At 39.8% G+C, this 13,466-nt stretch overlaps 1 long non-coding RNA gene across 1 annotated transcript; it reads left to right on the top strand.

The window, feature by feature from the left end:
• The first annotated feature begins 323 nt into the window (after positions 1-323).
• On the top strand, positions 324-4,598 carry LOC133723511 (uncharacterized). Its single transcript, XR_009853078.1, has 3 exons — positions 324-3,002; positions 3,557-3,633; positions 4,510-4,598. It is a non-coding gene; the product is annotated as an uncharacterized LOC133723511 (long non-coding RNA).
• Positions 4,599-13,466: the final 8,868 nt, after the last annotated feature.

Here is a 13,466-nt window from a genome sequence, read left to right as displayed (position 1 = left end):
CTTACCCTCAACATACCCATACTGGTTCAGCTGGAGACAGATCTCGTGAATCTGCTCTGTAGTTGGGCACTTAAATCCCTTGACGTAGTAAAGATCCTTGAGGATTCTTATTTGTTCTGGAGTAGGAATCCACCTGGTACGGCTTCGCCAGAAATCCATGTTGGCACTACTTCCAGCTGCTTGGGTGTTTCCTCCCTCCTCTGTTGGTTGCTGTTGTTGTGATTCCATTTGTTGCGGGGTTTGGAGCTCCATTAGTTGCAGAGTTCGTGGCTCTTGGGTCATGGGGTGAGAGGATGTGGAAATCGAGGAATACATGGTTTAGTGTTTGAGGGAGATTTTGTTAGAAGGATTGGAGTTGTTGAACTGGTGATTGGAGATCTGAGATTCTCAGAGGAAAGATGAGATCGAATCTTCAAATGGAAGAAAAGATCTGAGAAAGAAGGATTGAAGATTTGGAGGAAAAGATTGAAGATCTGAAAGTTCAGAGGAAAGATGGGATTGAATCAACTAGATGGGAGAGAAGATCAGAAGAGAAGGATTGAAATTGATGAAGAAAGGATTTGAGAAGAGAAAGGCTGAAGAGTTGAGAGAGAAAGGCTTGAGCTCGGAAGAAAATTTCTTTTCTTTTGGAGTGAACAGTTTTTCCCCAGAATGCACCTATTTATAGAACAAGGTGAGCAGATCTCCACCGTTGGATGAACGATCTCAGAATTTGAATCCACGCGTTGGATTAAAGTCATCCGAAAACCCGGAAAAGTTGTTGGCGCGTGGAGAGCGTGTAAGGGGACAGGCCGAACCTCGAGATGCTGTGGCAGACAGCTTTAGCCGAAAGCAGATTTGACTGCCGTAAATCACGGAAGGGATAAGCCGTGACACAAGTGGGCCGTACTTGGGCCTGTCTCGGATCAAGGCATCACTGTAGCTGTGGGTGGAGGCCTGATGGGCCGAGTTTCAGAAACAGTTTTGGACATGATGGGCCGAGTTTCTGAAACAGTTTTGGATACGTTGGGCTGGGTTTCTGCAACAGTCTTGGATGTTTTGGGCCGAATTGTTGAAACAGTTGAAACAGTTGGTTTAAATAAAAGGATTGGTATGGATAATAACGTGAGCAGCCGTGCTCGAGTGGTTGAGTGTACAGTTCGTGTACAAGAGGTCTGAGGTTCGAACCTCGCCTCTCGTTTATTTTTATTATGGTCGTTTATGACATAATAAGTATAAAATTTGTACACATTATATTAAGCACAGCTTGTGCTCCAGTGGTTGGGGGACAAAGGTTTCGTGCGGCAGGTTGAGGTTTCGAACCTTGCCTTCCCCGTTATTTCATTTATGTCACTTATGACATAATAAATATAACACGTGAGCATATATTAATGAAGGCAGCTCTTGCTTCAGTGGTTGGGAGCAAAACCTTCGTGTTTGAGGTCGGGAGTTCGAACCCTACCTCTTACAAATATTTTTGGGTCTCGTATATGCTTGATATACGGACGTATATACGGTATGTACGGTATACATACGTATATACGGTCTGTACAGTATGCATACGTATATACAGTTGTACGGTATGCATACGTATACACGATCTGTACGGTATGTATACGTATATACGGTATGTACAATTTCATACCGTAGCCGAGCTGGAAGTGGGTGGGCCGATTGGTAGGCCCAAATAGTAAGCCCAATTGTTCGGCCCGAATAGTAGGCCCAAATGTTAAACCCAAAGTGGTTTGGGCCGGTTCGAAATGTGGATGGTTCGGTTTCTTCGGCCCAATTGGCCAGCCCTAGTGCTTAGTCCAAGGATTGAGCAAGCCCAAGTCATCATCATTGGGTGACATAATTTATTGGCGTGCTTTTGGGGATGATTTGTTTTGAGTGATGCATCTCTATGGTTGTGAAGAGTGGTGCATGCTTAAGTTTTACTATGGAGATTTACCGTGATGCTAATTGAGTAGCGAAACACTTTGTGGGAGTGTTTACTGTGCTTGTATGCCAGTACAGAGTGATGATCTATGTGAAGATCTATGTGATGATCTATGTGAAGATCTATGTGAGGATCTATGAGATGATCCACGTGATGATTTTGTGTAATTGATGTGGAGTGATGTTGAGCAGTTGTTTTGTGAATTTACATTGTGATGAAAGGATTTAGTGGCCCTAGGAATGTATTTTTATACAAAGGATTGTGGCTTTGTAGATTACTACAGATTTGGAAAAGATGGAGATTCTATGATTAGGTCAACCTTAATCGAGAGGAATTGACTTACGCTCAAATTTCGGGACGAAATTTCTTTAAGGAGGGTAGATTGTAATACCCCGAAAAATCCAAATTAAATTCCATGGTTTTTTAGAAATGATTTCACGATAGTAGGAGCGAGTACGAAGCTTGGAAAAGTTGTGGAATTAGTTCGAACGATTTTATTTTCGAAAACGAACGTTTTTAGGGGGTCAACAAAGTTGACTTTTTATACGTTCAAAATTTGGGAAAACTTCCTTCATGAAAGTTGTAGAGCTCGTCGATACGAGTTCGTGGACATGTGGAACGCATTATTTGGAGTTCGTATGAATAAGTTATGAATATTTTAAAATTGAGAATTTTCTATAAATACAAAAAATCAGATTTCTCAATAAGGAAACCCGAAAATTTCCAGATTTTTCTCCTCCTCGCTGCCTTGGCTTCACGGCGTCGCCACGACTTCATCCGGCCACCTATGGCCATGAAATTGATATCAATCTCTTCGCCTTGAAACCAGCTTTCCATTCATATATGTCTTGCATCCTATCATTCACCATAGACAACGAATCGAAGCAAAGAAGGTCAGACCATTTTTCATGCATTTCTTCAAATTCCAGCCAACTCCGGCAAAGGTAGGAGGGGAGACCAACTGGGCTTTGTTCGCCTTGCCATGCTCTATAAACTCACCAAGTTTCACATCTCGATTCAACCCGAGGAAGACGAATTTCAGATTTGAGCGATTTTGGGCGATTTCGGCCTCTTTCTTCTTGAGGTAATTTTCGACCACTTCCGGTCATTTTTAGACTTCATGCTAGTTAGGAAAGTGGTTGGGCTTGATGAGATGAAGAGGAGCAGCCCGGCCCCGACACCATTGGCGGTGGTCGGCGGCGGCTCTGCCACTAACTCCGGCGGCCCTTTCCGGCCAACTCCGGGGGTCAAAAATATAGTTTCTGTGCATTTTTAGATTCTATATTTCAATACGATCATTTCGATATATTATACGCAATTTTCGGATATCGTATGATTTAGTTATGAATTTTACGATTTCGAACGATTTCGATTGTTCGATTAATGATCTGTGAAGATCGGACCGTCTGATGGACTTGTAGTTTTGATATGTTGATCGTATGACTGTCCCAATGACCTTGTGTGGTCATGGGCGAAGATCCGACCGTTGGATCTTCGTATAATTGCAAAACAGTGATTCGGGAGGCGATTCGTGAGAATCCGTCCGTCGGATTTTTATATAAGTTAGAATCCGACCGTTGGATTGTCGTTTAAGTATGTTTTGGAATTGTTAGCTAAATTCAAGTCACATTTGATTAGGTGATTGGCGGATTGATTTGGCGGACGATTCGTAAAATCGTTGTTGAGCTGTTTAGAAGACGCAACGGGAATTAGAGGTGAGTAAACCTCACGTGGTTCATATTACGAACCCAATATATTTAATTGCTTTATTTTGCAATCATATGAACTATTGTTGGTGTATTAGACATTCCTGTGTGAATGTCTGTATATATATTATTACGTGAAATAATATGTATTGTTGGAGTTGTGTTGAGTTTATTGTTGAGAAACAATATATTGTGAGAGGTATTGAGTTTATTGTTGAGAAACAATATATTGTGAGAGGTGTTGAGTTTTATTGTTGAGGAACAATAAATTGTTGTGATCTGTGGAGATCACTAGGTCACGAGGTGACCATGGCATCTATTAGTGAATCACGCTCTCGTACCGGGCTGGTGGTTATTAATAGTATTAAATCGTAATCACGTCTGTGGCCGGACGAGTGGTTACGTTCAGTTAGAGCTCTAGTCTGTCTGCCAAATGTGGAGTGACCTTATGAGTGAAATTGAGAGTAACTCATAAGTGTCAATATATATATGGTAACCTTATGAGGGAAATTGAGAGTAACTCATAAGGGTCTATATATATATATGAGTCTGTCTACCAAATGTTGGGAAATCTTATGAGCGAATTTGAGAGTAACTCATAAGTGTCTATATATATATATGAGAGTGAGTGATCTTATGAGCTAAATTGAGAGTAACTCATAAGTGTCTACATATATATATGAGAGTGAGTGATCTTATGAGCTAAATTGAGAGTAACTCATAAGTGTCTATATATATATATGAGAGTGAGAAAGTAACGTGGGTTTGTGGTAGTCTTGAAATCTAATAAATCAACAGTTCTTTCTTGTTTACTCATACTGGCTGTAAAAAGCTTACCGGGTTTTGTGTTGTTGCAACTCCCGGTACACTATTCAAATTGTGTAGCGGGTAATCCTACAGGACAGGAGAACCAGGACGGTGATCGTGCGGTTAGAGCAATTGTTAGAGTTTTACAACAATTGTAAGTTGTGAGGTGTGTTATGCTCATTTGAGCTTTATAATATATTGTGAGAGTGAATTGTAATAATGAACTCGAAGTTTCGAGATTTGTTTTTTTGTAATTGTAATTATTCAGGTTTCGGATTTGAATTTATCATTCAAAATCCGGGGCGTGACAGAAGGTCCTTGAGGACGTTGGAAACTCCCACCAAGAGGGTTCTGAACATTCTCATTGTTGGTCCACTTGAAGTTGGGGTGGTCCCTCCATCCAGGGTTATATGTATTCGAATATGGATCATACCTTGGACGTTGGGGACCCCCTTGGTTCCCTTGATAGCCTCCTATGGCATTCACAGACTCCCAATCACCATTCTCACTTAGTTGAGGACATTGATCCGTAGGATGTCCTTGGGTAAAGCATACCCCACAAGCAGAAGGTCCATGGCCTTGAGTAGTCGCTACCTTATTCACAAGAAGGGTGAGTTTGCTCAATTGATCCGCAATGGCAGGACTAGTGCTCACCTCATTGACCTTACAAGTGGTCTGTCTCACACCCTCATACTGTTGAGTGTTTAGGGCACGATTTTCAATAAGTTCCCTCCCAGCTGCAGGTGACTTATCCACAAAAGCTCCTCCAGCTGCAGCATCCAGCATTTGCCTTTCCAAGGGTAGGAGTCCTTCGTAAAAGCATGTAAGTAGGTTCTCATCCTTCATCTGATGTTGAGGACATTGAGCAATTAAGGAATTGAACCGCTCATAGTAGGCAGCATAGGACTCATCTTGGGCTTGCTCGATCCCACTTAGCTTCTTCCTGAGTGTGATGACCTTGGAAGCTGGGAAGTATCTTTCCAAGAAGGCCTTCCTCATTGTTTCCCAAGAGGTGATACGTCCAGCAGGAATCTCATATAGCCAATCTTTGGCTCTGTCAGCTAAGGAGAATGGAAATGCCTTCATCTTCAGAATGTTCTCATCTGCTCCTTGTGGTTGCATGTTAGAACACACAACCTGAAATGCTCTAAGAAGCTTGTTGGCGTCCTCCATAGGAAGCCCATGGAACATAGGGAGTTGGTGCAATAGTCCATTCTTCAGTTCAAACTCTGCTTGTCTTCCTGCTGCAGGGGCAGGGTACACAATGCCTGTAGGGGGTCCTCCCTCGACTGTTGCTGTGGATAGTTCCCTAATGGATGCCATTCTCTCTTCTTGAACTTCTTCAGGTGGTGGTGAAGGTGGTGGTGTGGAGTTGGACGACACCAAAGGTGAAGGTGTACGTGAAGGTGGAGATGGAGTAGGTGTAGGTGATGTGGACTCCTCAGAAGAGTAAATCCTCTTCCCTTGCTCGTTAAATTTGTAATCTTTGAATGGCAAAGAGGAAGGTCTTCTGTACTCAAGTTGTGGAGGATTCTTCAAACGAGCAAGTCTTTCTTCAATCTCTCGTGCACTAGGGATTTTAGAAGGCTCGGTCATTCATGGATATCCTGAACAACATTAAGAAGTACACAAGTTAGTAAATTACAAAATACAAGATATACAAGTTAATATTTTATACAAAAACGTCACTATTCACAAGGAAACAAAAGAGACTTACAAGTTTTGTACAAGTAAGAGAAGTATGAAACAAACCAATTTACATGTGAAGGGTATGTACAAGTATTTTATTTTTACATGGAAATGTTATAAACATAGTTAATATCTCAATTGATTCCAAGTTGTAAGTCGAGCCCAATAGAAACCACTACTATTGGTGAGCTACGATATAGGGATAGTCGCTTAGACATAAGTCACTTTCCTTTGTTTCAGAAGGCCAGATAGCCAGATTAAGAGGTAAGTGAGAGGGAGGACTCATTTTGGTGATACTACGGAGGCTACTTCCTCATTGAGGTTTACGCCCCTATCGGCTACTTCCACATTGTGGTTTACGCACAGTCTGTAGTATCTCTGAGATCCAATTTGAACCCATCACCCAGGGTCTCAACCTAAGACACCATCTGTAATGCCCCTTACTCAGCTTGGAAATTACTCATGTGTTAAACTGTTCTCCAAATGCTAATAAAAACCGCCCTCAACCTCATATGACCTTAGAAAGGTACGAATGAAGGGTTAAGGCCAATATTAACAAAAGGGCCCTTGTCTACTCATACGATTTTACACACTCACAACAATTAAGTATTTAACGAAATTCATAACTCCATTTTTTTTTATCTTTAATTCTATTTCTTTACAAGTATAATTAGACACAAAACTTTCACACAAAACACATATACAAAACGTCACTATTCACAACAACTTTTTTTTTTTCGTTTTCTTTTTTTTTTTTTTTTTTTTTTTTTTTCGGTTTCTTTTCTCTTTTTCTTCTTTTATTTTTAAAATTATTTTCAACACTTAGATACGGGAACAGGGAATCTCAGAGTGCAATGGGCTGTAACAGCTTCATTTCCGAGATTATGTTTAATCCAATATACCTTAAGTGTCACAACAATTTCTTACATTTTCTTTTGTCATAAATATTATTGATATCAAATCTAATTCCAGGCGGTAAATCAAGCGGACGTGCGGCCCAAGTATAATTGTCTAGACACTAAGTCCCTCCTACATCCTTTGGGCAACCTTACTGAAATGGCCAGGTAGGGGAGGGCGCACACAAGAGGTAGGATCCATTTTGGCATAGGCTACTCCCTCATTGAGGTTTACGCCCATTTGTAAGCACTTCTGAATCCAAAACCCGTTATGAACGTTGTCCCCTTCCTAGACACCATCTCACATAGGCTATACTTACTTGGATATAAAAGGTCCTAAGTGTGAAGACAGTTCAATGAATGTTAATAAAGGCCGCCCTCAACCTTAAGGGACCTGAACTAGGTACCAATAAGGGGTTTAGGCCAATATTAATAAACACGACTTCACCTATTCCTTCTTTAATTTACAACTTCACAATTAAACTTGTGTTCAACAATAAAAATAACATCCTAAGTAATTAATTAACTAATTTTCGACAATTACAAAATAATTAACAAGTAATTAATTTTTTTTTTTTTTTTTTTTTTTCGGTCACCATATATACAAAACACATATTCACAAAAATTGACAAATGATTTTTCAATCCCCGGCAACGGCGCCAAAAATTGATACGCTATAAGCAAGCGCATAATTTAACCCTGAAATGTCATTAGTAGTATAAAGTAAATAGGGATCGTTCTATTCCGGGGATTGAGGGTACACCTGTCATTGTCAAACAATTAAACAATTAAAAGTAAAACAAAGTATAATATTCACATATATGCACATTATTTACGAATTCAAAAGGGGGGTTTTTGGTTTTTTGGTTTTCTAAAAATAAACTAAGTTAACAAAACAATTAAAATGCAAAAACATAAAAATACAAATGGAATGCAAGAACAAAGATCAAAATCGAAACATATGATTAAAATTAATTCAAGTTCATCATTGTTCATCATAGTCATGCAAGAGGAGTTGATCATGTGAAACGTTAAAAGCAAACAATTCCCCATATTTTACTTTCAATGCTAATTAATCTAAGTGAAAGCACATAGACTAATCTTATCAAACATGCATTCAAGCCCTAGAAAGCTAGTCAATCATACATGTTTAACGCAATAAGTACCTAGAAAGGCTATCAACTCAAATGTGCAACTTAGTATGAAAAAGTCCACCTAATTGCAATCTTCTTTGATTAAACTCGGTTTTTGTACAAAACCTTTACTACTTGTTTGATTCAAGAACACAAAACCAAAAAGTTGATTCATGTTCTTAAATTCGTAGCAACATTCACATAAAAACCCTAAATGTTTCGAACCATTCAAGATTATCATACAAAAGATTTCTATCATGCAAATTTAATCAAACACTCACACAAAAGCAACCATAAATCGCAATATATGAATCTGAAAATTAACAATTAATCATAAAATTTCAGAAACCAAAACTTGTTCAAACATATGCGTCAACTAAGGCAAAACCAACGAAAATACAAACAAAGTTACAAGGAGAATCGGATTACACCGTGATGAAGGTGAGATGAATGAAGTGATGATGTGGTCTCTTGAATTTCGAAAGCAATCTTCAAGGTGGAGGGTGGAGGTGTTCACGGCTTGTCTTCTTCTTCCTTGGCCTTGCTTGCACTTCGTGGTTGCCTTAGAGGATGGAGAGGAGCACGGCTAGGCTAAGAAGATTTTCTGATTTTTTCTAAGTTGTAACTTGTATGGAGAGAGAAACCTTTTGCGTTGAGAAGAGGGGAGAATATATAGGGGACGACCCCTAGGTCTCCAAGCCGTGCAAACCCTAAGAATCCTCACGGCAACAATGTGCTAACTCCACATAATTTCCTCCAATAGAATCTTGCCAAGTAAGCCCTATGAGGTGTTCCAACCAATCACAAAATTCTCCTTTAATTCTCTAAATAATCTTGGCCGAAATCCTTGAGATAATTTCTGATTTTCTGCTTTTAAATTCGGCCAAAACTCTTTAGGGAATGTAGGAATGTATCTAGACTTCTTTTGAGCTTTTCTTGGTCTCCACACATACTTTCTTTCCTTAAAACTCTCTAGAGGATGACATCTTGCCGAAATCTCTAGGGTTTCTTCTTTAATTCACGGCTCATTCCTTCTTTTCCTCTTGGCTTGGACGGCAAAAGATATTCTAGGGTTTATCTCTTGATGTATTTCCATAAAAATAGCCCTAGAAAATCTCCCTAGAAAATCTCCTTTTAATTTCTGATTTTTGGACGCCACTTCCTTGTTTCTCTCTTCATTTTGGACGGCAAAACTCCCCTAGGGTTTATTCATGCGTCATAAACCCTAGTTCCATGGGCCTTGATGGGCCTTGATCAATTTTGCCGAAATTCAAATCAATCCATAGAGTTCTTGGGCTTCGTTGCTTCATCTTCAAGCTTTCTTATTTTCCAACGCAAAACACTTCATTTCTGTCATTTCTTTTCATAGTTGCGTTGGAAACTTCATTGGTAAGCTCTCCTCCATTTCGCAGGGTTTCCTGGTTGCACTAGGAAAGCTTGTTTCTTCATTTCTGCTCAAATGTGTGGACCGTTTTCTCTCATATTTGTTCGTCTTGATGTACACAGGCTCCTCTTTCCATTCGTGCGTTCATTTCCACTTTTTAGCTCGGAGGTCCTGAAAATAGAAACTAGTATGAGAAATAGAAACTTACCTAATTTGAAAAATAGAAACTTACTAAAAATGAAAAATAGAAAGTTACTAAAAATGAAAAATGGAAACTTTCCTAAACTGAAAATGGAAACTTGCCAGAAATGAGAAATGAAAACTACAAAAATAGAAACTTTCCCAATCAAAGAATGGAAACTTTCCTCAACAGAGTTTTACTAAGGAAATGACGCAATAAATGTAAGGAAATGCAGTTAAAACGTCGCATTAAAATGCTCCTATCAACTTTGCTTATGAATTCTTTTGTGCTTCCAATTCAAACCATGTGCAACTAAATTCTAAGTAGTTAGGGCATGTTGAAGCCCCAATCATGATTGTATGCCATCCTATGACATTTAATTAGTTTTTGTTTATTAAATGGATGAGAACTTAATCACTATTTTTACATTGATGATTTCTTTATGTGCTTTCTTTGGTGGCCAACTTAGATTGCATGTTTAGGATTCTATTGCTATGAATGATCATTGCCTGTTCCTTTTAAGAAGGTTCCGTTGAAAGTTCTAGAGTAGTAAATCGTCTATAAGGCGAGTGATTAGGTTCCTAGATTAATTGAGACGCGTCGTACTCATGATGTCTTGTGATGTCTCGTTTTTCTTAATCTTAATGATTTCTATGTGTTAAATCTAGAGTTGCGTCAACCTAGGTTGCATTTTAGGAAATAGGTTAGGTGTAGAGCGTCTCTCACCTAGCATACAAGTAAGGAAAAACAATAGGTTAATTCAGATGTTGGGTTAACTTGAGCATCTTCATCCTTAGGTAAATAAGACTAGGTTAAACATGGTTTGCATACTTGATTGATTGGTGGTGGATACATTCCCTGGCTTCTGCTACTCTATTGATTCTCAACCTTAAGCAATTTCATTATTTGTTATTTACTTTCAATTGTTTTCATAAACTTCACAATCAACTCTTAAACTCTGGAAGTCTTACAATTAGCTCCATAAGTCCTCTGCGGGAGACCCTACTTCCTTATTCTACAATAGACATTCAAATCGGTAGTAGGAAAATTGTTGGCATAAAAATAACCGATCAGGCCCCCGCAGGGCCTCTTCGGGTTTCAGGGTGAAACCCGGGGCGGGTCTTGTCACTAGTTACCCGAGGAACGAAAGGTTCGCGACTCCTGGAGTACGTGAGAGAAAGCATCGGAATCCATGTAGGAGATTCGGGACTCTCCTCGATGTGTGATTTTATTTTTTTAAGTTATTTTAAAGTTACGCATGTTAAGTTGTGTGGCTTGGTTAAGTTAAAATGCGAACCACACTAACCAAACCGTATGAGAAATGTGATGGCTTGAGAGCGAAGGGTGGCATGACTTCCTTGGGTTCGATCCCCATAACCTCCATAGGGTTAGCTACATTGGTCAGACAGTGCGCGAAAGCAATGACGACCTGATTCTGTGTGTGTAGCTAGGTAGCGGACGCTCTCACTACGCTTACCTGGTTTACACATTAATTGAGGTAAGGTCTTGTAGTGGGTCTACGGGACCCGCCATCGAGTAAGATACAACGCATGTTTATCTGAATATCTTGCATCGCTTTTCGAGTCAGAAAGCATTTTTATTGTCGTTTCCTGAAATATTTGGTTTAAGTTTTCATACTCGGGCCCCAAAAATTTATTTGTTGGTTTCAAATCTAGTCGAGGTAGAGTTCTTGTTGAGCAGCTAGTACGAAAGCTCACCCCTACAACAGTGTGGATGCATGTGTTGTGCACTGATAACAGGACAATAGCAGACGGAGCTGGGTGTGCAGAATAAGTTCGGTAATCCATCTTCCGGACTTTATTTTAAATTCTATTTCTCGAATTCGTGTTCCTGAATTTGTTGAAAGCTAGTCTTGTGTTGAACCTGGTTGAGTTCGTACTCCTTGAAGTCGTTTTCTTTCGAGTGAACATTCATCTCAAGTTCTGGATGAACAAATTGATTTAGTGTTTTAAAGAATTCTACCTCAAAATTATTTTTAAGCTCCGCTGTGCGTTTATGAGAAGTTTATTAAACATATGCCTAGCAGTTCTCTAGGATGTAAACCAAGCGTTCAGTTTATATTTTAGAGACTCGCGGAACTGTGACGTGCTTAAGTTGGTGAGGTGCAGCTTGGGGCGTTACAGGAGGCTTGGATTTGGATAACGTCTTCAACGTTAAGTTGAACTTTTCTCCGCCAGCAATTAAACAAAAAGATATTGTAAATGGACACATGTCCACTAATTAGTGGAATAGCTTTAGCTAACCAGGTATTGTTAGCAAAGTATTATCCGAATTGAAATGAATTTTTGTAAGCTTCTGGTCAGCAAATCAACTACCATAAATCTATTTTACTTTTTTTAGATAATGTTCCTAATATGACTAAGAATAATATCTCTTTTGTTCTACAAATCCAACATAAAACTACTATTGGTAGATATCTCATAATCCAAGATATTATCTGTTGCAAAGATCTTATCAATACTAGAGATATCATTCTGAAAATGCAAAAGAAGCTAGTAGGATGGAAGGCAAACTCTCTATCAAGAGGAGGCAGACTTGCCTTAACCAAAGCTACTTTTACAGGTATGTCCAATCATATTTTTTTTCATGTCTCAAACGGCCAAAATGTAACGCCCCAAATTGCACCTCACCAGCTTAGACACGTCGCAGTGCCGCGTGTCTCTAAAACATAAACTGAAGGCTTGATTTACATCCCAGAAACCTGCAAGGCATTTTGTTTAGTAATAATTGTTGTAAAACACACAGCGGAACTTATAAATATTCTACGAGGTGAAATACTTTAAATTGTTATATTAAACTTGTTCGTCCAGAAGTTGATATGACGGATTTCTCGAGAAATAAAGAACCTCAAGGAATAAAGGTTTAGCATAGTCTCGATATAGTAATTTACCGAAGTCCGCACACCCAACTCCATACGCTCCTATCTCGTACTAGTGCACAGTACATGTAACCACACTGTTGTAGGGGTGAGCATTCGTCCTCTCTACTCAGTAGGGGCTTCAACCCGGTTAGGTTTCAAAACCAATGTATAAATTTATAGTTTTGGGTACCCAGTATAAAAATGTACTTAACATTTTCTATTGAAGAACGACAAACTTAATTTTTTTTTTCTCCCAGACTCAAAACCAATGCAGGAAATTCAAATACATACGGCGCCAAGTAATACCTGATGGCCAGTCTCGTAGACCCACTACACGACCTTACCTCAAATTAATTAATAACCAGGTAAGCGTAGCGAGAGCGTCCGCTACCTAGCTACACACACGAAACCGGGTCGTCATTGCAATCACGCACCGTTCGACCGATGTAGCTAACCCTTCGGAGGTTAAGGGGATCGAACCTAAGGAAGTCAGTGCCACCCTTCGCTCTCAAGCCATCAACATCTCTCACAATTTGGTTAGTATGCATTGCCTTTTAACATAACCAAGCCACGCAACTTATCATGTAGGCCTCATCAAAAAGCCCGCGGATCAAGTGTGCCGATGGAGGCCTGCCGGCCCTGAGGGCCAAAAGCCCAGCCTAGCCCGTCAAAAAGCCCGCAAAAACCCTGCCCGGCCCGCCAAAAGCCCACTAGGCCCGGCCCGTAAAAGCCCGTAGGCCCGGCCCGTAAAAGCCCGCAAACAAAAAATATTATATAAATAACACAGAAACTGTTGTGCAGAATACCTAACTTCGCTGAATTACTGGGAACTGCTCGAAAAGAATTAGGAGCTGTACCCTATATGCACGGA

Source organism: Rosa rugosa, chromosome 7 (assembly GCF_958449725.1).
Source record: "Rosa rugosa chromosome 7, drRosRugo1.1, whole genome shotgun sequence".
Taxonomy (NCBI): domain Eukaryota; kingdom Viridiplantae; phylum Streptophyta; class Magnoliopsida; order Rosales; family Rosaceae; genus Rosa; species Rosa rugosa.
The sequence above is the reverse complement of the archived record's forward strand: the minus strand, read 5'-3'. Positions and strand labels throughout refer to the sequence as shown.